General features: G+C 44.2%; 1 protein-coding gene across 1 annotated transcript in view; it reads left to right on the top strand.

Moving 5' to 3' along the window:
* The window catches only part of arr (low-density lipoprotein receptor-related protein 6), an 801,354-nt gene that overhangs the window by 313,872 nt on the left and 462,937 nt on the right, over positions 1 to 24,545 (top strand). The window lies entirely within an intron of this gene.

Consider the following 24,545-nt stretch of genomic DNA (forward strand, 5'->3'; position numbering starts at 1 on the left):
GCCGTATTGAGACATAAAAAAACACGCAGGAATATCCATATTAATGCTAAACGTCAAGAAAACAATGCATAACCAACAAAAATCTGCAAAAAAACATGATGATGGTTTGAAAATCTGTTGTCTGTGAAGTGGTTGCTCCCAGTGCTCAGAAAAAATTTGCACGGCCAAATATACCACCGGAAATGGTTTTATATTGGTATAACTGGTATACCATCATCTTTGATGGTGTTTATACTCTAAGATGAGCTAAGAAAAACACATAAAACTGGTGAGTAAAAGTACAAAAATCCACTGAGAATAAAGTGTTCATGAGAAAACTTCTATCTATCTATCTATAGCCTGACGCCCTAATCCCGCAAAGGGTGGCCACAGACAAAACGCCTCCAAGTCGCTCTGCCACCAACCATTTGCCTACCCTCCCCCCAGCTCACTTCCTCCTCCCTCATATACCTCTCAACTCCATCCCTCAACCTCATCCTTGGTCTTCCCCTTCCTCTCCCTCCCTCCACCTCACCTACGTACACCCTCTAGTCTTTCATTCTCCATTCTCTCCTAATCTTCTCAACCACATCCACTTCCACCCCACAACGTTCCTTCACTTCTTCATTCGTCAATCTGTCTCTCCATGTCACTCGACATGCTCCTCTCAAGTAACTCATATCCACTGCTCTCATTCTTGACTTGTTCCCCCCTTACAAGGTCCATGCCTCGCTTCCATACGTCAGGGTAGGGATCACAGTACTATCATGCAGTGACTTCTTAAACTTCAATACTTACCTCCCTATTTCTCATCACTGCTTGCAGTGAACCAACAACCTTCCTTCCCTGCTGTACCTTTCAAGCACTTCATCCCCCAATGTTCCATCCTTACTCATCACACTACCCAAGTACTTGAATGCACTCACATGAGAAAACTTACCTTCATATAAATTTCCATCATCCTAGTGCAGAATTTTGCCAGCACATTCTGAGAGTTAAGCATATGTCTCAATGCAAAATTTCGTGAGCTTTCTCATGGTCACTTTGGAATTTCAATACGACCAATAGTTGTCGAATAAATCGCAAAAAACTTTGAAAACTCATAAGTCAGTGTTATCACCACAGAGGAGGGTAGAGACTGAGGGAATGAGGAGGGAGCTGGGAGGATATGGAGGAGGGACGGGAGGGGGGGCGAAGCGAGGCTGTGGACAAGATTCTCCTCTTCCTGTCAACAGGCAGATGGGCACTTTTATCATACATTTATTCATGGCTTGCACTCTGTTAGAAGCCGAGTGGCAATGCGGAAACACAACTCATTGTGACCAGGGGACTTTTGATGTTCGGTAGAGAGGCGGACGGCTGCTGTCACCAAACATGTACTGTACCCTTGACTTGTAGTCTGTGTTTTATGGTGATGGCAGTTGGGAAAGACATAGCCTGGTGGCCACAAGATATTGGACATTTTGTGGGGTTGCGTACAGGTGTTTTGACACTGCTTGTGGGTTACAGTTGTATTACCCAGGTTCCGTAGGTTCGTTCGGAGTGACAGGACGAGCAAGCTACTTTGTCAATTCAGTACAGAGGCGTACAAATATTTTAGTCTGTTTGTGGGTTACAGACTACTTCCCTGTCACGGCTTGAGCCCAGCAACTACGAAATTGAATGTTTGAACATGTAAACTGACCCCTTAAAGTTCTTGGGGACTTTTATGTCCGGATAATAGCAAGTAAATTTGGGGCGTGGAAGAAGTTGAGAGGCGGAAGAGAGAGTTATAAGTAGAAAGAAAGAGAGAGGTGAAAAGATTAGTAAGAGAGAGTAAGAAGAGTGGATGAGGAATTTGGAAGGAATCTGAGTGTAAAGTGGAGGGACTGTAAGAAAATGTTCTGGAAAGAGGTGAAAAGAGTAAGACAGGGTGGAAGTGAAGTTAGGAGGGTAGTGAAAGATAAAAATGGTAGATTACTAGTGGAGAAGGGAGAAAAAGTGAGCAGATGGAGAGAACACTTTAAGGAATTGTTGAACATAGAGGATGGAAGTAATGATAGTATAAGTGGCTGGGGAATGGCTGGGAGGAGGAGGGAGGTGAGAAGACAGGAAGAAATCAGTAGGATAGAAGTTGTGGAAGCAATGAAGAAAGTTAAATTGGGGAAAGCCCCAGGAATTGATGGAGTGTGTGGTGAAATGCTGAAGCATGGGGGAGAGATAGTAGTAGAATGGATGTGGAAGATGTGCAGATTGGCCTGGGAGGAGGGTAGAGTCCTGGAGGATTGGAAGTCAGGTATAATTATTCCCTTGTACAAAGGAAAAGGGGAAAAAGAAGTGTGTGGTAATCATAGGGGCATTTGTCTTCTTAGTATAATAGGAAAAGTGTATGGTAGGATTCTTATTGACAGAGTTAGAGAAAGAACAGAGAAATTAGTTGGAGAAGAACAGGGAGGCTTTAGGAAGGGAAGAGGTTGTGTAGATCAGATATTCATTCTTAGATCTTTAATGGAAAAGTTTCTAGAGAAGGGAAAGAAGTTGTATGCGGTTTTCATGGATTTGGAGAAAGCATATGACAGGGTGGATAGACAAGGATTGTGGAAAGTGTTAAGAATATATGGAGTAGATGGGAAGTTGTTGAATACTGTGAAGAGTATGTACGATGGTGCGAAGGCTGCAGTGCGTGTGGATGGTGAACTAAGTGAATTTTTCTCTTTGAAAGTTAGGTTGAAACAGGGATGTGTCATGTCTCCATGGTTGTTCAATCTGTACATGGATGGGGTAATAAAAGAGGTACAAGGTAGGGTAGTGGATGTTGGAGTGGCCCTGGTGAGAGAGGATAGTGTTTGGAAACTCCCTGTACTGTTGTTTGCAGATGATACTGTGTTGTTGAGTGAAGGCGAAGGGGAGCTGCAAGGCTTGGTGGATGAGTTTGGGAGAGTGTGTAAGAAACGGAATCTAAAGGTGAATGTAGGGACGAGTAAAGTGATGGTCTTTGAGAGAGGTGAAGTCAGTGAATGTACAGCGAGGTTGGATGGTGAGGAATTGGAAAATGTGAGTACGTTTAAGTACTTGGGTAGTGTGATGAGTAAGGATGGAGGTTTGGAGGGTGAAGTGCTTGAAAGGGTACAGCAGGGAAGAAAGGTTGCTGGTTCTTTGAAAGCAGTGATAAGAAACAGGGAAGTGAGCATGGAAGTGAAAAAGTTACTACATGACAGTATTGTGATTAACTCTAATGTACGGAAGTGAAGCTTGGACGTTGTTGGAAGGACACAAGTCAAGAGTGAGAGCAGTGGAAATGAGTTATTTAAGAGGAGCCTGTGGAGTCACATGGAGAAACAGGCTGACGAATGAGGATATAAAGGGGCGTTGTGGTGTGGATGTGGATGTGATAGGAAGCGTTATGAGGAACACACTGATGTGGTTTGGCCATGTGGAGAGGATGGAGGGTGAAAGACTGACAAAGAGAGTGTATGTGAGTGAGGTGGAGGGGGGAAGAGGGAGGGGAAGGCCGAGGATGAGATGGAGGGATGGGGTGGAGAGGTATATGAGAGAGGGGGGTGTGAGTTGGGAGCAGGGCAGTGAAATGGCGGGGGACAGGGCGACTTGGAGGCGATTTGTTTGTGGCCACCCCAAATGGGATTGAGGCGTCTGGCAATAAATAGAAATTTGGTTAATGATTTAATATAGCCAGGGTCCAGCATCCGGATAATGAACTCGTCCGGATACTGAACGTCTGGAGAAATGAGGGCCTACAATATGCTGTATACAGTAATCCCTTTAAGACTTGGACGCCCAAGTCCCAGACACCTCAAGCCCTGGACATTTTGGGCTTGGGTCAAAAAAAAAAAAAAAAAAAAAAAAAAAAAAAAAAAAAATTAAGTTGATGTGTTCATCCCTACTCTAAATTTGTCGCGTGTTGACGAACAGCTGTGTTTTGGCTCGTACTTCCTGTGATGTCTGCTAGAGCGCCCCTGCATTCTCCCCACTTTCTGCCTACCTGCTGTCATAACTGCATGCACATCGCCATGGCTGCCCACGTGCTTGCTTTTTTGGTGGACAGTGAATAAACTGCAATACCTCGCCACTAGATCACATGGGAATTTACAGTGTTGTACAGTGTTAAGAAATTAGAATTCAGATTGCAAAGGATTAAGTGCTGAATGCAACACTGGCATGGCATAAGTAAGAACAGAATGTGCAGTGTTAACAGTTATAATTCACAGTGCAAAGGCTTAAGTGCAGTGCAACACTGGATTACTGTATGTGCTGCAAGTGCACCTTCACCACTCTCAAAGCCATAGAGGAGGCGGGTTAATCTTCGTGACGTTCGCGGATGTGTCGTAAGTACCCTGTACACTGCTAAATGTTTTCCATACTCATTTCTAATTTTGCAGTCTCTGGTTCCTTTTCATTTATGGTTTCTGCCCCTTATTTGTGTGAATGGGGTCTTAACTAGGTATTGTTCATGTCCGGTTGGGAGTTATTTAGGTAGCTTTCAAACTTAGGTTGGGTTTGGGTCTAAAGTACCTGTCCAAGGGCATTTGTCCCAAGTCCCAGACATGCCTTTGGCTCTATTATGTCGGATCTTGGAGTTTTTACTGTATTAAGGACTGGTACAATCACATAAAAAATGACCTAACATCAGTGGAGAGTGACAATCTTTCCAGCAGGCCATCCACTCTTTTTTTTTTTTTTTTTCATACAAGACTGCTTCAGAAGGCCAGTCAGTCAATGAAGAGTACTACGTGGGAGTTCTCCATTGCCTGTGGAAAGCAGTGGGCTGCAGGAGATAAGAGTTGTGGGAGGCAGAGAACTCACAGCTTTCCATGACAATGCTCCAGCTCAATCATCCCATCTCATGCAGGATTTTTTGGTCAAGCACTGGATCACACAGGTCCGGCAGGCTCCCTACTCTCTTGACATTGCTCCCATTGACTTGGACTATTTCCTAAATTGAAGGTGCTGCCAAGGGTTCAAGGTTTGAGGACAGAAATGAGATAAAGACAAATGTGACAAAGATCTTGATGATACCAAAAACTTACTTTACAAAATGTTTCCAGCAATTGAAGGACAGCTGGACTAAGGGTGTTGTGTTGCATGGGGCATACTTGAAGGGGAGTAACCCATCGCATAATATGTGATCAGAGAGCACTAAACTGGTCATTACATGACCCTTTTTTTTTTAGTCCAAGATGTGGTCAAAGTGCAATTTTGACAAATATTATGCTGGTGGAGAAATTGCCCATTTCTTAACCCCTAAAGCGCGGTCGTCGACAGCCGACCCCCCCCCCCCCCTGTGTGGCGGCGTTGTATCGCGGTCTGAGTACCTGTAGGGAAATATTTGCCAAAAATCAGAGATTAACCCTAGAACATTAAAATATTTATGGGAGATAGTACTTACATTCAGCTTTCTCCAGAGACAGGAGTTGAGCCTTCGTGGACTACCCAAGGACTTGTGGAGACTTGCAAAGTTGGGTAACAAAATCTTCACTTTCACACGTCCAGCAACCCGGTTTCCCCTCTACCACAGCCTCGGTCTGTCACAGTACACTTTATACTACAACGTACTGGTAGTTTGGAATCCGTATTTGTAAATAAGCACTGAAAATAAGGCTAAAATCAACGGAGCGTACGGCCGACATGCAGCGCGGCGGCGGTCTTCCCGTCACTGAACAAACATTTCCCTTTTCACCGCTAAAAACACGTATACTACATTATTTTCCATCATAGTACTTCGCAAAGGCTCGCATGTCACTATTACGGCCATAAAAATCACTGTCACTGCCAGTAATGTGAAGCGGGAATGAGAAAGACCACTGCGGCGCACTTTTATTCTGCCTTACGCCCGTCACTTTATTCTCGTTCCTGTCGGCCGCTCGCACTTCATTTTTATCGCTCACTTTCACTCTCGCTGTCAGTTTAGTGCCTAATTCATCACTGTCACTGTCATTACTTATAAAAATAATATTTCCTACACACCAAACTGTCACTGTCATAACATAGAATAGAAAAAAATGCTTTCAACTTCTTACACTGGAGTGACTGTCACTCTCAATACTATGTACAATAATTTACACTGAAATCACTGTCACTGTCAGTGCTTTTACAACTACATACACTAATGTACACTCAACTGACTGTCACTGTCAGTACGTACAAGAAAACTAAGCACTAGTATCACTGTCACTCTCAGTATTATTTGCATATTTCCACCCTTATTTTCAATATCTACTCAGGCTGTGGTAGTCAAAGAAACACAGGTAAGCGCACAGGGGAATCTGACACTCTTTGCACTGTAAGGAGGTGCGTCTAAAAGTTCGTTCTTGCCGATTGGTTTGGCTGCAAACATAGCACCTCCTCAGTGCTTTTCCCCTCTTGGCAGTGCTAGGCAGTGGCTCGAGGCGGTGTCGCTGAAGGTAGTCCTGGCACTGTAGGCGGTCTGGACGTGTCTGTGAGTGGCGCCTGGGACCTGATGGCAGTACCTGTCCAAAACGCTGAAGCAGCTGGTAGACACAAGTCTTTGAAAACCGCCTGAGAGAGTAATTAGCTGGCTTCCTGTTCTTGATCTTATACATAATGAAGGCATTCAGCATGCACATATCAAGCAAGTGCAAGAACACCTTCCTGTACCAGCGCCGGTTCCTCCTCAGGCAGTCAATTTATCCGATCATCATATCGGACTTGTCAACCAGCCGCATATTGACGTTGTAGTCAATTACAGCATCAGCCTTCATCACAGGCTCGCCAGTCCTTCTGTCGACCTTCCCTGTGGCTTGGATTTCCCCTTTGTGTACTGTGGTGAGCATATTGACGATCCTCTTGTCGTGCCACCGTATCGCCTGCATCTTCTCTGATTTCTTCAGGTGCACGTCTCCCCGCTTTGATCTTGCAGCCTCAGGGAAGGCAGGGTAGTGTGCCCTATTGCTCCTGACAGTGCCACAGGAGCCGACGCCGTGCTCTGAAAGGTACTTCGCGAGTTTCGGTTCTGTATAATAATTGTCAGTATACAGGACATGATTCCCGCCGAAGTACTTTTCCAGAAGCACTTTCACCACAGAGCCAGAGAATCCAAGGGGGTCGGTCTTGTCCAAGTCCACATTGCTGGCGGTGTAGATGACGAAGTCTAGGATGAACCCCGTCTTGCAGTCGCACAGCACGAAAAACTTTATTCCAAAGCGGTGGCGTTTGCTAGTAATATACTGCACGAACCGGAGACGGCCCCTGAACAAAACCAAGGACTCGTCAATCACTACTTTCTTGAAGGGCCGAAGGAACGTCATAAACTTGTCCTTGATCATGTTCAGGATTTCCCTCACTTTCCATAGGGGGTCAGTTTGGAAGGCTCATCGTTGTTTGCGAAGTGTAGGTACGTCATGAGTTGCCTGAAACGATCCCGAGTCATGTACTTGTTGAAGATGGGTGTGGGGCACAGGTCGTCAGCACTCCAGTGCTCCTCGAGCTTGTGCTTCCAGTTATGTGGCATAAGAAGCATCAAGCCGATGAATACAAATAGTTCCCGGATCGCCACAGGAACCCATGCTGCCATCCGCAACATGGATGACGTTGCACTTTCACCTTCACAAACTGCAGCACATTGTCCTTCTTACCTGTTGGTCTCGGTACAAATATGCTGCATGACCTCGTTATCCAGGAAGGCCAACAAGTAGTCCAAACATTCACCACCCTCAGGGACAGGGAAGTCAGCCTGGATCCCACACCCAGTTGAATCAAAGGGCAGATCCTTTGGCACAAAATCAGAGCCCTCAGACCACACGAAGGCGTCCAGAGTGCCCTGCCTAGGCTGGGAGTGGGTGGGTGCGTCGGAGGGTGAGGCAGGCTGTGTGGCAGTGGGTGGGGCAGGCGGTGAGGCAGGCTGTGTGGCAGTGGGTGGGGCAGGCGGTGAGGCAGGCTTTGTGGCAGTGGGTGAGGTAGGTCGGGAATGTGCGGTTGTGGTGGTGGTGGGGAGAGTGGGAGAAGGTTCAAGGTCACTCACAGTAGGCTGGGTGGTGAGTTGCCTAGTGCGATAAACCGTACCACTAATTTTAGCACTAGGAGACACTTTCCTAGTCATGCCAGCACGAACACGGGGCCTACGGAAACCTCTACGACTACCAGACTGCCTACATCCCTTCCGAGGTGGTGAAGGAGACTCCGAAGACTCTGGAGAAATCACAGCAGATGATGAGGAAGAGATAATGGGGCTGGGGGAGCGAGGCGGTATGGCAGCGGCCTGACCTGAGTGTGGGGACAATGGCCGGCCTGCAGGGTACAATGACTGGGAACCAGGGTCACCACTTCGCTTCCTCTTTGCCCCCTTGCCATACGCCACTCCCTTCTGCAGTAGAGCCTTGCCTGACGAGGTACTAGGCACAGCAATTGCCTCTTCCTGCACCTCAGACTCAGCACTCGACGATAAAGTGTCTGATTCTGCAAGGCTCGACAACACAGCAACATCACTACCGTAGTCCATAGAGGCTTTCAGTAGTTCTAGGCCTATAGCCGACTCACTCAGGCCCTTTGCACTCCCTAGTAAGGGTTTAGAAGGGGTAGAGGTCACAAAGCCCTTTTTCGGAGGGCTGGAAGGCACTGACTCGGAAGAGCTAGAATTCGCCATAATGTCACCTTGATAGCCTGCGGTAAACTGACGCTAAACAGGGGAAAACCCCGCGAAAAAAGCTAGTGTGACAACTGGGGAAACAAGCGTTTCCAATTAGCATAAACTGCTTGCGAGAGGAAAGCGCAGATTGACATTTCTGAGCAGTCAGCGCGCTGCCATATATCACAGCCAGGCTGGCCGGGCCGTGGTGGGGGGGTAGGTAAAAAAAGCGATACTTGGCAACAACGGAGGTCAGTAGTACAAAGGTCAAGTATGCTAATAGTAGCTTAAGGGTGGCGGTACTGATAGACAGTACCAGCTTGAACCTGCTTGCCCGCGTTTATTCAAAATTAATTTGAATCGCAAACGCGACGATCCACCGTTATGTCCTTTTCAACGAGCGTCGCAAACGCGACGACCCGCGTTTTAGGGGTTAAAAGAACGTACTACGCTGCTACAATAATGAAAATGCAGCCTGAGGCCAAAAATTGTGGAATATTTAGTCATTACGTGAGAAAACTGGTCAACACATTGTAAAAAACAGACAAAACGCAGGTAGATTTAGTCATTGCACGCATTGCATGTGCCCGTGATGTATGCACGTCACGTGTCTGCGCAGGGTATCATCATGGTCTACTGAGCATTCCTGTGCCACTGCAGTCAACCATCTCCCCGTTCTGCCTCCACACGTGCTGTGTGTTAACTTTGCTCCTTTTTTTGCCACCTGACCCAGCCTAACCATGCCACCCTACAGTGACTCAGCAAGACAGCAGGAGAGTTTGACCCAGGAGCAGAAGCTTGACGTGATCAAACGGAAGAAGAGAGGAAAATGTAATTGTGCCATCGCCAAAAAGTGCCAAGTCAACGAGTCAACTATTCATGTGACCCAGCGCTTGTTATGATGGAAAGATACCTGGTCATGTTCTGCAACTGACGGGAGAGGGAAGGAATTCCAATTAACCCTATACATGTACGAAGGACTCTGTGGAGCCGGCATGGCCAGAGGACCATGCTGGTGACAAGTAGGAGTCCTGCTGTGCCATGGAACCCCACTCCTTCTTCCCCCAGGAAGCCCAGAAACTCTTCAATTCAAGGTGAGGAATCCTCCAGTGTTTGTATGTACTGAAGTCATTTTTAGGAAGGTATATGTCCTGGGAAAAATCCCGGAAAATTGACCCAAAAGGTGAAGTTAGGGCTGGCCTGGGTACCATGAAACCCTTTAACATGTAAACATGGCAGTATAACGTGGAATTTTCATAAAGCGGGACCTGCCAGGAACTATTCGTGTGTTATGTGAACAGTGATTGTATACATATATATATATATATATATATATAAAATATATATATATATATATATATGTACACACACACACACATACATACAGGCATACACTAGTTTAACGATGTAATTGGTTAGGTAAAACCTCATCGTATATCAAGGTACTTTTAACATGTAATGTGCAGCATTTACCAGCCTTGGGTTCCCCCCAAACCAAGCCCAAAACCCACCCAAATGAGCCCAAAAACAAGTTGAAAAGCCAATCTTAATGGTGTAACAGCTGTCAAGGAAGCTAACCTAAGCCAAACACCCAGAAATAACTCACTGAAACCAACAAATAAAGCCTGAAAATCATGAGAAATAGGTTAGAAAATATCAGACACCTCTCATCACTTACAGTACTGCACTTCTTGTAAGTCCATGTCCGGTCCTGGTCATCATCCTTGCCATCATCCCCCCGAGGCGTAGGGACATGTGATGCTCCCAACTACCACTCAATCGTTCTCCTCAAAGTCCTCAAGCCTCATCTCTAGGGGAGGATCAGAAGGGAGTATGCCTGGCGAGGTGGGGTGATCGTAGGGGGAGACTGATGCACTGGCTCTGGAGGTGGCGATGGAGTGTGATGCAATAAGGTAGGTGGTGGCGATGGGGTGCAATGCAATGGCTCATGTGGTGGCGATGGGGTGCAATGCAATGGCTCAGGTGATGGCGATGGGGTGCAATGCAGTGGCGATGAGGTGCGATGCGATGGCTCTGGGGGTGGCAATGGAGTGCGATGTGGTGACAGAGGAGGTGGTGAGGGAGACAGCTGCGATGACCGGTGAGGTGGCAAGGGAGACCGGTGCGACAACTGATGAGGTAGTGATGGAGTCAGATGTGGTGGCTTACGTCATGGTGAGGGAGAGAGACACTGGCCAAAGTGGTGAGGGACATGGAGGCTGGGGCGAGGAATGCAGCATTGGAGTGGCAGAGTGCCTTAACCCCTTAACCCCGGGTGACGACCATAGTCGATCTAGCGAAACATTCTCAGTACCCTGGGTAACGACTATAGTCGATCTAGCAAATTTTGAAAAATTGTGGGTGTTTTCCTCCCCTCTGCCACCCTCCACCCTTACAGTCAGTAAGATATCTTAGAAAATAGTGCATATACATATATATATGTACAGTGAGACCTTGAAATACGAAAACCCAAAGTACGAATTTTCGATGGTACGAAATCAATTGATATAGGACAAATTCCACAGTACGAAAATATCTGTCTCAATAATACGAAATTTGATACTCGATACGAAAGGAAATAAAGAGATAACCTGATTATCCAGACTATATGATGTGAAGAAGTGCCTGAATAGTCTGAAATCACGATTAATCTGGCGGAAACAAAACACAAGTACTGTCAGATTGATTTATTTATCAGTAAATGTACAATGAAAGACACAACTATCTTCCCAGTTCAGTCTGAAGAAAATTTACACCAGGCGAAATACAATGAAAACCCTGTTTCTACTAGTGCGTGTTTCAAATGGTTCGATTTTTCCACGCTATATTAGTCAGACTTTGGGAAGATACTTGTGTCTTTCATTGTACACTTGAAGCAGCAGAAAGACCTTACCAGTTCAATTCATAATCCTCTAGCTTGTTTCTGTAATTTTCTGACAACTTTCAGTCTGACAAATTACTTTTCTATCTATCTATCTATCTATTGCCAGACGCCTCAATCCCGTTTGGGGTGGCCACAAACAAATCGCCTCCAAGTCGCCCTGTCCCCTGCCATTTCACTGCCCTGCTCCCAACTCACACCCCCCTCTCTCATATACCTCTCCACCCCATCCCTCCATCTCATCCTCGGCCTCCCCCTCCCTCTTCCCCCCTCCACCTCACTCACATACACTCTCTTTGTCAGTCTTTCACCCTCCATCCTCTCCACATGGCCAAACCACCTCAGTGTGTTCCTCATAACGCTTCCTATCACATCCACATCCACACAACAACGCTCCTTTATATCCTCATTCGTCAGCCTGTCTCTCCACGTGACTCCACAGCCTCCTCTTAAATAACTCATTTCCACTGCTCTCACTCTTGACTTGTGTCCTTCCAACAATGTCCAAGCTTCACTTCCATACGTTAGAGTTGGTATCACAATTCTGTCATGTAGTAACTTTTTCACTTCCATGCTCACTTCCCTGTTTCTTATCACTGCTTTCAAAGAACCAGCAACCTTTCTTCCCTGCTGTACCCTTTCAAGCACTTCACCCTCCAAACCTCCATCCTTACTCATCACACTACCCAAGTACTTAAACGTACTCACATTTTCCAATTCCTCACCATCCAACCTCGCTGTACATTCACTAACTTCACCTCTCTCAAAGACCATCACTTTACTCTTCCCTACATTCGCCTTTAGATTCCATTTCTTACACATTCTCTCAAACTCATCCACCAAGCCTTGCAGCTCCCCTTCATCTTCACCCAACAACACAGTATCATCTGCAAACAACAGTACAGGGAGTTTCCAAACACTATCCTCTCTCACCAGGGCCACTCCAACATCCACTATCCTACCTTGTATCTCTTTTATTATCCCATCCATGTACAGATTGAACAACCATGGAGACATGACACATCCCTGTTTCAAACCAACTTTCAAAGAGAAAAATTCACTTAGTTCACCATCCACACGCACTGCAGCCTTCGCACCATCGTACATACTCTTCACAGCATTCAACAACTTCCCATCTACTCCATATATTCTTAACACTTTCCACAATCCATGTCTATCCACCCTGTCATATGCTTTCTCCAAATCCATGAAAGCCGCATACAACTTCTTTCCCTTCTCTAGAAACTTTTCCACTAAAGATCTAAGAATGAATATCTGATCTACACAACCTCTTCCCTTCCTAAAGCCTCCCTGTTCTTCTCCAACTAATATCTCTGTTCTTTCTCTAACTCTGTCTATAAGTATCCTACCATACACTTTTCCTATTATACTAAGAAGACAAATGCCCCTGTGATTACCACACACTTCTTTTTCCCCTTTTCCTTTGTACAAGGGAATAATTATACCTGACTTCCAATCATCCAGGACTCTACTTTCCTCCCAGGCCGATCTGCACATCATCCACATCCATTCTACTGCTATTTCTCCCCCATGCTTCAGCATTTCACCACACACTCCATCAATTCCTGGGGCTTTCCCCGATTTAACTTTCTTCATTGCTTCCAGAACTTCTATCCTACTGATTTCTTCCTGTCTTCTCAACTCCCTCCTTCTCCCAGCCATTCCCCAGCCACTTATACTTGCATTACTTTTACTTACTGAAAAATTTCCTCCCCATTATTATCGTCACTTTCCCCTACGATCGTTTCCAGTGCAGTGGAAGAAACTCAGCGTGCTCAAAGGTGGATATCGTTTCCCAATTTCCCAACTGGAGGTTAGGTTAGGTTAAAATTATTAGGTACAGATAAGCTCGGTTAGGCCAGGTTTAGTTAAACACTTAGGGAAGAACAGTCCTTGCTGCCATTATGCCATTATGTTACCAAAATAAACGAGTTGTCACACCAGAGCAGCTGAAAATGACGGGGAAACAGATTTACTAAGAAATGTTTACTGTATTTACCAACCCAGAAATAATCTGAACAATATAACAGACTATCAGGAAGAACTGATTTGGTAAGGTGCTTTTACTGCTTAAAGTAAAATGTATGTTTAGCCCCCTCAATGGCTGTGGGTTCAGATATTTGCATGCTCCCGTGGTCGGCCTTGGGACCATTTTTTCAAAGTTCTAAAATAAATTTTTTTTTCTTACATAAATGAAAAGACTCGTCTGGCACACCTGGCTCCCCCCCCCCAACCCATCCTGTGATTTGCTATGATTCGCGTAAGAATTAATAAAATTAGGATGCGTGTTACATCAGCATGTGTACATCAGCCGAAAACATCTGGGATGAAGTGAACTGTGAACGCCAGACTGCTTGAGGTGGTAGAGTAGGGTCGTGTAAACACACCAGTGACCCTCATTCCCTTCCCATAATTGCTCGCAGTTTTTTATAGCTCACCCTAACTCAACGTCACTGACACCAGTGCAGTAAGGCGTGTTCAGGGCCAGCAGCTATGTAAGCGATAATGGAATACATTACAGTATTGTTTGTATCAGTCCTCTCTCTTTCACACATAAGAACAAACAAAAGAATGATCAGTAAATGTACACTAACTCTAAGGAGCAGAGATAACTTCTGGAAGCATGGCAATATCATCACTATCCCTAAACCCAACAAAGACCCCACGTTACCCTCCTCACATTGCCTCATCACACACCTCACATTCCCCTAGCCCAGTCACAACATGGCTTTAGGCCACTACACTTCACAAACACCCTTCTTACAGACCTTACACAGAGAGTTTTTGATGGCATGAATTCAGCTAGGCCACCACACAGAACACTTCTAGTCAAACTAGACATCAGCAAAGCTTTTGATGCCATGCCCCGCCACAACCTCACAAACATGCACAATAACACAAAATGATGGCTGGCAAACTACTTAGCAGGCAGATGTGCACACGTAACATTAGCCGGTCAGTCTTCTAACATCAGAAACTTCACAAACAGCGTCCCCCAAGGATCTGTTTTGTACCCTACACTCTTTAACTTATACATGCATGACGTACCCACACCACACACCCCACAGATAGACATAGCTTCCTATGCAGATAATATAACACTTACATGTATGCACCAAAACGCAAACACAGCTGCACACATCATTCAACCTTACCTCAACACACTACACGAATGGTTCACGACAAGCAGGCTTAAAATAACCCCAGCCAAATCTGCAGTGACTCTTCTCACAAACTGGACAGTAGAACACAGTCACATCCCACACCTCACCATAAACAACACACACACACACACACACACACACACACACACACACACACACACACACACACACACACACACACACACACACACACACACACTCACACAAAATCCTTGGTGTAACATACAATACATCAATATCATTTAAACAACACATCACAAACATTAAAAATAAAATAACACCAAGACTCAGCATTCGGACACAACAAAGAAACCACCACCACAGTATACAAAGAATACATACGTTCAGTGATGAATTATGCAAGCCCTGCCTGGGCTTCTAACTTCACCAAAACACACTACAACACTCTACAGACCTTACAGAACAAGGCCCTAAAAATAATCACAGGCTGCACAGCTACTACACCCACAGACCACCTACATCAAGAAACCAAAGTCCTCAAAGTCAAGGATCACCTAGACATGAGAGGCACCCAGTTTCTTGCTGCAGCCTCCACAAACCCAGAACAACACTACAGTACATGGCAGCACATCCACCCATACCAAGGAACATCAAAACAACACCCAGCACACGATACCATACACAAATACTGTCATCTCTCCCCCCTCGCCCACCTCAGACCAGCTTCCAGAAGCATATCCACACTCAGATCACTCGCTGCTCCATTCAATCACTTAAAGACAACACACAGCTGCATGCATGGCCTCCTGACATCCACCCTTCTGAATCCTATCTTCCTCGAGGACAGAGTCCACCTGGCCAGGCTGGGATGTGGGCACCATCCAGCCCTCTTAAGCTACCAGAAGAGGCTGGATGACTCCGTCGCTGATGCCTGTCCAGGATGCAACACAGCATCCCATACTGTTAAGCACATTATGGAAGACTGCATTGCACACAATCACCTACGCCAACAACACAACATACACTCTTTGAGAGCTCTGCGGGAAAGTCCGGTCTCGGCCACGGCCTTCCTAAGGGACTCGGGGCTGTTCGGCCAGACTGCCTAGGGAACAACTACTACTACTACTACTGTGCTCAATCAGTCTGAAATATATTGGGAAGAGTGATACCGAACGAAGAATGTGGAACTGAATGCTAACCTAGGAGAACATGTGGGACGAAAGAGTAATTTTTTTTCTGAATAGCAAACATTTTTGTTCCATATTGTCTCTTAAAATTGTAAAACTCATAATCTTTTGTGTAAGCATACAGCCTAATGACCTTACCAATTCAGTTCATATTCCTCTAGTTTGTCTTCTATACTTTTCTGACTCTTTTGAGGGTGGTAAATTATGTTCTGTTGCTAAAAGAAACTTACTCAAAATTAGGACACTGTAACATAAGCATGTTAAACATCGGCGAATACATCTGGAGTGAAGAGAATGCCTGACTGATGGGATGGTAGAGTAGGGGCATGTACACACACACCAGTGACTTTCATTCCCTTCCCGTAATTGTTTGCAGTTTTTTATAATGCCCTAACTCAACATCATTGATTGTTCAAGGCCAGCAGCTATGAAGGGGTTAATGGAATACTGTATGAATAAATGGGTGCAGTGCATAGCACCGCACTCGCTTGCCAAGAGAAAACGAACTAACCCTTCTCTGGTAAACAAACTTTCGCGTGCTTCTCAGTTGAGTCCACGTCCCTCCTCTCCTCTCAACCTCTCTGTACGTGAGGATATTTTTGCAGCCCTTCACCTTTTCGTATTGTTTTGCCATGCCTCCCAAGTGCCCTGCATCATCTCCAGCATTGGGGGAGCCCGCTGCAAAGAAGCAGCAGCACCGTACTCTAATTCTGGAAAGGAAATTGGAAATTACAAGACCCCATGAGGAGGGGCAGGGAGTCTCGGAGATTGGGCGTGCTTTAGGCCTTGCTGTTTCCACCACTGGGACTGTGATGAAGAAAAAGATGTACAAAACTATGTCCACCTCCTTCTCTACAATTGTATACAGGTATTGCTTACTTTTTAATAGGGGGGGGTGATGTTTAGGTGGGGGTCCGAGGGAGTCCTGGGATGCATCCTCCCATTAATATGTATATTTCGATGGGGAAAATCGTTCCAATATACGATATATCAAATTACGAAAAAAAAATTTTGTCCCTATCCCTTTCGTATATCAAGGTCTCACTGTATATATATATATATATAAATGGAGAGGAGAGAGTGTGAGAGAATAGGAGTATGGATGGGGTATATGTGCAGAAGTAGGTTAGAATGAGAGGGCCATTGAAGGAGTGTGTATTGTTGTGAGTAACAGATGGAAGGAGAATATAAGAGAGTATGGATCAGTTGGCTCAAGGATTGTGTGGGTAAGATTGAAAGTTGGACTGCAAATGTGGGTGGTTGTGTGTGTGTATGTGCCAAGGCAAGATCGTGCAAACAGAGTGAGAGAAGAGTTCTGGACAAATGTGGAAGTGTGCATGGAAAAGTTTGAAAGGATTGAGAGAGTGTTTTTGATTGGTGAAATGAATGGAAAAGTAGGGAATGTGAAGATGGATAGAGTAATTGGTGAGTGGGGTGTGCCTGCTGAGATAGATGAGAAAGGCAATGCGTTAGTGGACATTTGTGCCAGGAGGGGGTTGGTGATAGCCAATACCCTCTTCAGGCACAAAATGATCCACAGGTACACACAGTGAGTGATGAGAAGGATAGGTGGTGACCTGAATGAACGGAAGGCAATGATTGATTATGTGTGTGTGGATGAAAGGATGCGAAGATGTGTAATGGATGCAAGAGAGCATATAGAGGTTGGGGAGTGAACTTTCTGACCACCACCTAGTGGTGGTCAGAATCAAGATCCAAGTAAAATGGAGAAATACAAGAAGGGAAGGACGGGAGGAAAGAGTGGTTGCAAGGAGAATGGAAAGGTAACAAGAGGATGAGAAAAAGGCAGAATATGAGAAAGAAGCGGAGGAATGATTGGGCAAATATGAATTGGAGCAGATGGGGAACGTGGGAGGTGAGTGCAAGATCTTCACAGAAGAAATATGTGCAGCATGTGAGGTGGTGTGTGGGGTGAAGAGAAGACGAAAGGGAGTGCAGGAACAGCATGGTGGAATGAAGAGGTTAGACAGGCTGTGGCATAAAAGAAGAAAGCATATAATGAATGGATGAGAAATAGGGGCATAGAAATAGTTGAGAGACAGAAGAGAGAGTTGTATGTAGAAAGGATGAGAGAGGTGAAAAGATTAGTAAGAGAGAGTTAGAAGAGAGTGGATGAGGAAATTCAAACGAATTTGAGTGGAAAGTGGATGGACCAAGAAAATGTTCTGGAAAGAGGTAGAGTTAGACAGGGTGGCAAAGAAGTTAGTAGGGGAGTGAAAGATAAAAATGGTAGATACCTAGTGGGGAAGGGAGAAAAAGTGAGCAGATGGAGAGAACACTTTAAGGAGTTGTTGAACACAGAGAATGAAAGTAATGCGAGTATAAGTGGCTGGGGAATGGCTGGGAGAAGGAGGGAGGTGAGAACACAGGAAGAAATCAGTAGGATAGAAGTTGTGGAAGCAATGAAGAAAGTTAAATTGGGGAAAGTCCCAGGAATTGATGGAGTGTGTGGTGAAATGCTGAAGCATGGGGGAGAGATAGTAGCAGAATGGATGTGGAAGATGTGCAGATCGGCCTGGGAGGAAGGTAAAGTCCCGGAGGATTGAAAGTCAGGTATAATTATTCCCTTGTACAAAGGAAACAGCGAAAAAGAAGTGTGTGGTAATCATAAGGGCATTTGTCTTCTTAGTATAATAGGAAAAGTATATGGTAGGATACTTATTGACAGAGTCAGAGAAAGAACAGAGGAATTAGTAGGAGAAGAACAGGGAGGTTTTAGGAAGGGAAGAGGTTGTGTAGATCAGATATTCATTCTTTGATCTTTAGGGGAAAAGTTTCTAGAGAAGGGAAAGAAGTTGTATGCGGCTTTCATGGATTTGGAGAAAGCATATGACAGGGTGGATAAACAAGGATTGTGGAAAGTATTAAGAAAATTTGGAGTAGATGGGAAGTTGTTGAATGCTGTGAAGAGTATGTATGATGGTGCTAAGGCTGCAGTGTGTGTGGATGGTGAACTTAGTGAATTTTTCTCCTTGAAGCTTGGGTTGAAACAGGGATGTGTCATGTCTCCATGGTTACTCAATCTGTACATGGATGGGGTAATAAAAGAGGTACAAGGTAGGGTAGTGGATGTTTGAATGGCCCTGGTGAGAGAGGGTAGTGTTTGGAAACTCCCTGTACTGTTGTTTGCAGATGATACTGTGTTGTTGAGTGAAGACGAAGGGGAGCTACAGGGCTTGGTGGATGAGTTTGGGAGAGTGTGTAAGAAACGGAATCTAAAGGTGAATGTAGGGAAGAGTAAAGTGATGGTCTTTAAGAGAGGTGAAATCAGTGAATGTACAGCGAGGTTGGATGGTGAGGAATTGGAAAATGTGAGTACGTTTAAGTACTTGGGTAATGTGATGAGTAAGGATGGGGGTTTGGAGGGTGAAATGCATGAAAGGGTACAGCACGGAAGAAAGGTTGCTGGTTCCATGAAAACAGTGATAAGAAACATTGAAGTGAGCATGGAAGTGAAAAAGTTACTACATGACAGTATTGTGATACCAACTCCAACGTATGGAAGTAAAGCTTGAATGTTGTTGGAAGGACACAAGTCAAGAGTGAGAGCAGTGGAAAAGAGTTATTTAAGAGGAACTTGTGGAGTCACATGGAGAGACAGGCTGACAAATGAGGATATAAAGAAACGTTGTGGTGTGGATGTGGATGTGATAGGAAGTGATAGGAGGAATACACTGAGGTGGTTTGGCCATGTGGAGAGGATGGAGAGTGAAAGACTGATGAAGAGAGTGTATGTGATTAGGTGGAGGGGGGAGAGGTAGGGGGAGGCCAAGGATGAGATGGAGGGATGGGGTGGAGAGGTATATGATAGAGGGGGGGTGTGAGTTGGGAGCATGGCAGTGAAATGGCGAGGGACAGGGCGACGTGGAGGCGATTTGTTTGTGGCCACCCTGAACCGGATTGAGGCTTCTGGCAATAGATAGATAGATAGATTGTGTGTTTTTGTGTGTGTGTATTTACCTATTTGTAGTATACAGGAATTGAGCTAAGGTCGTGTTGTCCAGTCTCCATGTCTACATTTATCTAGTCAAAACACATGAATGTTTTTTGCTTGCACCACCTCTTCGTCTAAGTCATTGCAAATACTTATGCTTCTCGGTGCTGGGCAGGTGCACGAACACTTGCGCAAAGCGCAATTGCGCACCGTTGCACTCCTGTGAATATCGTTTGTGCATTGCACACCGCACGAGACCATGTGCATTATTGCGCTTTGTCACATGAAAAGGTAAGTGCGCAAGCGTAAATTTAGTTGCGCTTGCACAACTATATTTGCGCTTGCCGACCTGCCTTGCACACCTGTCCTGTGGATTGCGCACTGCGCAATCCAAGGTGCACGTGGTCTTGGGAACTTCCCGTATGCCTGGACAAGGGATGAGGGAGGCTCGGGCGGGTTGCGAGGGCTGGTGGGAGGCAGGAGGGACGGAGGGTAGTAGCATTTCTTGAAATGCTTCTACAGAGGTATTGTATTTTATTATTTTTTAAAATATTATTATTAGTAAATAATAGTAAATTAAAAATACATTATTTATTAAGAGTAGCATATGCAATTCCTTACAAAAATCATTAAAACAAATTATTTAAATCAGATATCCACAGCCTTATAATTTATTAGGCTGTGTATATTTGATTTAAATAATATGTTTTAATGATTTTTGTAAGGAATTACATATGCTGTTGTATATCTATACAGAATTATAAAATAATAATTTTATCTGCAAGAATGCAGATAAAATTAAACTTGGCAGCATCACAACCTTTGTTTCCCTGTCCCTCCGCTCCGCGAGTGAAAAAGTTACATGACAGTATTGTGATACCAACTCTAATGTTTGGAAGTGAAGCTTTGACCATGTTGGAGGGACACAAATCAAGAGTGAGAGCTGTGGAACTAAATGAGTTACAGTATTTGAGAGGAGCATGTGGAGTTACATGGAGAGACAGATTGACATATGAGGAAGTGAATGATCGTTGTGGTGTGGATGTGATTGGAAGCGTTAGGAAAAACACACTGGGGTTGTTTGGTCACATGGAAAGGATGGAGGGTGAGAGACTAACAAGGAGAGTGTATGTGAATGAGGTGGAGGTGGGGAGAGAGAGGGGGAGGCCAAGAATGAGATGGAGGGATGGAGTGGAGAAGTATGTGAGAGAGGAGTGTGTGAGCTGGGAGCAGGGCAGTGAAATGGCGGGGGACAGAGTGACGTGGAGGCGATTTTTTGCTTGTTTGTGGCCAGTGACCACCCCTTACGGGATTATGGCGTCTGGCAATGGACAGATAGATAGAATAATAATAATAAATAAAAGTATGCCAGTTTATTTAAATATCTCAATATTTTGCAGTAATTCCCACAAATATATGCAAATGGTTTGCACTAGCACTTAGCGACATTGCACAAGCTAAATATTAGATTGCGCACTTGCGCAAATTACAATTAATAGAAAATAATAATAATAAATAAAAGTAAGGAAGTATGCTATTTTATTTAAATATCAATATTTTACAGTAACTCCCACAAATATATGCAAATGGTTTGCGCTTGCACTTTGCGACATTGCGCAAGCTAAATATTTGTCAGATTGTGCACTTGCGCTTGCACAAGGTAGTGAACTGTGGATTGGCATTGCACTTGCGCAAGGTCCTTCTTCGTTTGCGCTGCCCGCACACTGATGCTTCTGTTCGGGAAACTGAACCTTTTAAGATCACTTATACGTCTACTTTTTCTCAACTTGAAGTCATGACCTCTTGTTCTTCCATCATCCAGCACAAAAAGATCCTCACTATCCACCCTTTCATATTCTCTTACATTTCTAAATACAGTAATCACTCTAATATCCGGACGCCCAATATCCGAACATCCCCACTATCCGGACATAAGAATGTTTCATACTGTACTTTTTTCCATACTATACTTAACTCATTTCACTCTTTAATGTCCTTTATTGGTGTGAATAGGGTGTTAGGAGCTAGGCATGTGCAGTAGGAAGGTGTTTTTCTGAGTTAGGCTAGGTTAGGGTCCATAAATACCAGTCCAGGAGCCAGTCACCAGAATGTTTATTATTGTATGAACCTACTTCTAAACCCTCATTTTATGTTTCTTTTGCATTTATTTCAGTCATTTATGTGCCTTATTGGTGTGATTTGGGTCTTAAATAGGTGCTATGCATGTCCAGAGGGAGTTGTATAGGTGTTTCTCTGAGTTAGGGTCCATAAGTACAAGTCCATAAGCTGGGGCCCAATATCCGGACAGAACCAATATCCGGACCTACCTATGGCTCTATTACGTCGGATATTGGAGTGATTACTGTATAATGATCAATTCACGTCTTTCACTTCTTTTGCGCACTGTTGGTAATTTCAATTTTTCTAATATCTCCTCGTAGGTGAGTTCCCTTAACCTCTACACCGCTGGGTTGTTTTTGCGCTCCTTGCACGTCCTGCAAGGATATTCGCGTTCCTACTGACTTTTTAGAAATACTTGCCAAAAATCCGTTATTAGTCATAGAATATTAAAATTTTATGCATATTGCACATACCTTCAGCTTTCCCCTGGGATGTTTGTTGAGCCTTCGTTGTCTACTGTAGGACTTGTGGAGACTTCTGAAGTTGGGTAACGAAGTCTCCACTTTACATTTCCCGATACCCCTTAATGTGGTTACCACTGCCTGATATTATAACTACAAACACCATTCTATGAATTTCAAATAGTTTGGAATCCATATTCAAAAAAAAAAAAAAAAAAACTGAAAGCAATGCAAATTACGAGTGCATACGAGCTTTCCTCCTGTGCTGGTTCCCTGATGGTATTCTGAGGTGGAGCTGTCATTTATTATTTATAAACACACTCGCACTTTATATTCATAGTACTTTATTACGCTTATTTATATATACAATATTAATCTATAAGTTTCTTTCAGTACTAGTAGTTTATTTTCACTCCAGGCATTCACTTTCTCGTCCTGTATACTAACGTTGAGAGTGAATCTGTCACTTTCACTTTCATTGCTCCCAGTATTCATACATGCTAGAGTGAGACTTTCACTTTCATTACTCCTAGTATTCTTGTATATTACTACTTATTTACATTTCTATTTACACTCTTTATTTTATTAACATTATTTACATTTCTATTTTATTTACACTATGTTATGCACTGTCACTTGCAGTAATTTATAAAACTATTTTACACTGTTCAGTTATATTTACATTCATTGCTTTTACTTGCTGTTTACACATTATTTACATTTCCACTTGCACTGTTTTAGAGTCACCAGAAAGATCGTAGTCACTGTCCATCATTATCATTGATAAATTAGCCAGTTCACGTTCCACAGCAGTCACCTAGCCCTGTACCCCTTTCCACACAAGGTTTAGTAGGGGTAGAGGTCACAGGGGCCTTTGCATGGGGCTAAAAAGCGGCGGAATTGGCCAGGCATGAATCCGACGTGGTTTCAATTTGAAAGACGACAGGAAATTGAATGCTGTTGCCTAGGGGGAGTGAAGGGCTGCCAATGTCAGCGTGGTGACAGCTGCTAATATATACGTTATGAAATTATTGGCAGGAAATCTAGACAGTACATTATAAATTAGGTAGGTCCAGGTGAATGTAAATGTCACTTAAACATCTCCCTTCCTTTCTTACATATATTTTTATTATGAGAACAGGTCATACGGAATATTTCAAGGGGAAATAAACGGGAAAATTAGCGAACGAGTGCACATGAGGTGTTGCCAGGTGATAATTAGCCCACTCCAGAAGTATGACAGTATCAATTACCTTTTCTCTTTCTTTTATATATTATTTTGTATAAGAATAGGGCAAAGGACACATTTCAATGGATAAAATGAGTTGAAAAATCCATCCAGCATTTGTGTAGTGCAGCGCAGCTGGTCAGATGGGAGGAGAGGGTAATGGAGGGGAGGTAAGGAGGGGGGGAGTCAAGGACAGGAGAAAAATGGCTAAATTATCAACAGTGGATGGGAGTACAGGTGACATTAGTAGAACTGAATATAGCTGGACACTGGTAGTACTGATAGATGATACAAGCCACCACTTGAAAGCCCAGATGAATTGAAAATAACACAGAATCACAAAAGTGACGCCCCGTGGTATGATCCCTTGCTCCTGAGCGTCACGAAAGTGACGCCCTGCTGTTAAGGGGTTAAGCATGGTAACATCTTCGTTGCCATCCGCTGAACCCTCTCTAGTTTATCAAAATGCTTCTTCAAATAAGGTGACCATACCACAGCCTCATACTTCAGTCTTGGTCTTATCATGGTCAATATCAACTGTTTAGTATTTCCTCGTCCATATAATTAAAAGCCACTCTCATGTTGGTCAGTAACCCATAAGTTCCTGCAATGATTTTCTTTATATGCTTTTCTGGTGACAAGTCATCCTGAATAATCACTCCCAAATCTTTCTCTTCTTTTCTTTTACTAATTATCTCATTGCCCATTTTATGTGTCCAGTGTGGTCTTTTTTCACTCATTCCCATTTCTAATACATGACACTTCTTGTCATTAAAATCCTTTTTCCAAGTCTGGCTCCAGCTGTGGAGTTTGGCCAAGTCTTCTTGCAGTTTTTTACAACTATCAATACCTTTAACATGTTTCATGATTTTAGCATCGTGGTAGGTGGTGGCAACCATCATCCACTCACTTGATGTAGTGCTGCCTACTTCTTCCTTAGCCTTTATCATTCTTTTTCTGTGCCTGCTCTCCTCTCTTCCTATTTCGCCCATCTTTCCTGTCACTTCTT

Source organism: Coenobita brevimanus, chromosome 63 (assembly GCF_032717465.1).
Source record: "Coenobita brevimanus isolate Jiangsu-jjx chromosome 63, ASM3271746v2, whole genome shotgun sequence".
Taxonomy (NCBI): domain Eukaryota; kingdom Metazoa; phylum Arthropoda; class Malacostraca; order Decapoda; family Coenobitidae; genus Coenobita; species Coenobita brevimanus.